The following is a 1197-nucleotide window of genomic DNA, read 5'->3' on the forward strand; positions in this document are numbered from 1 at the left end:
TCACAACGACTCCCATCTATTCAACTTCTACGCCGGCCCAAATCCCTGATAGAGTCATAGAGCTTTACAGAACAAAATCAGGACCTTCGGCCCACCTCGTCCATGCCAGCCTTCTGAATAATTCCACCCACCCGCACGCGGAACATAGGCTTCCATACCTCTCCCATCCACGTACCTATCCAAAATTCTCTTAATTGTTTCAATTATAATGCATCTCTTTCCACGCCCACCACAACCTCTGGACGAAGACGTTTCATTTGAATATTTCATAGCCCACTCCAAATCTTTGATCTCGAGTTGTTGTCTCGCCTAACCTGAGGGTAGAGAGCCTGCAGGCATTGCCCTAAATCTAGCCCTCATAAATTTGCATACATTTAATTATCACCCCTCATTCTCCTGCGCTCCACTGACTGAAGTTCTAAAATATATAATTCAGGGGGCTCGTCCGGGATTCGAACCCGGGACCTCTCGCATTCTCCCGAGTTGAGACCCAAAGCAAGAATCATACCACTAGACCAACGAGCCCGTTCAGTGTTTCTGGCATAAAACCGATGCCTTTTACTTACTCAATCTCCTCCCTCAATGCATCTGGTGGTAAATTTACCACCAAATTTGATCAAAGAGCAAAGACCAGTACAGCACACTACAGGTCCTCCGGCCCATGATGCTGTGCCCACCTATGCCGAACTACTCTGCCATCAATGTGGCAATTCAGTCCTACACAGCCCACAATCCGCTATTTTCACTACAGCCACTCGTCTATCCAAGTATCTTATTAATGTCCCTATTGTGTCAGCTACGACCAGCATCCCGGCAGTGCGTTCCCAAAACCCACCACACTGTGTACAAAACAAAACAACTTACCTTTGACCTAAACTTTCCGACAGTCATCTTCAACACATGTCCTCTCGTATTGGCCGCTGTCACCCTGGGGAAAAGGTGTTGTTGGCCACTCTCTCTGTGTCTCTTGTAATCCTATACACCTCCACCACACTCCGTAGCTTCGAAGAGAAAAGCCCCAGGTCGCTAAAACTTCCCTCACAGGACGTTCTCTAATTCAGGCGACATCCCGCTGAACCTCCTCTGCAACTTCTCTAAAGGACGTTTTAAAAGTTTTTTCCACCATTTCCCCAGACAGTTACTCCGATCAACCATTCAATGTAGCACCACCACTCTTCCCCGAAGCGCCCTCTATCT

General features: G+C 47.6%; 1 non-coding gene across 1 annotated transcript; it reads right to left on the reverse strand.

Moving 5' to 3' along the window:
* Positions 1-437: 437 nt before the first annotated feature.
* On the reverse strand, positions 438-525 carry trnap-ugg (transfer RNA proline (anticodon UGG)). Its single transcript is given in 2 exon segments — positions 438-473; positions 490-525. It is a non-coding gene; the product is annotated as a tRNA-Pro (tRNA).
* Between the last annotated feature and the right edge of the window lie 672 nt (positions 526-1197).

This window comes from Hypanus sabinus, unplaced genomic scaffold, assembly GCF_030144855.1.
Source record: "Hypanus sabinus isolate sHypSab1 unplaced genomic scaffold, sHypSab1.hap1 scaffold_851, whole genome shotgun sequence".
NCBI classification, from domain to species: Eukaryota; Metazoa; Chordata; class Chondrichthyes; order Myliobatiformes; family Dasyatidae; genus Hypanus; species Hypanus sabinus.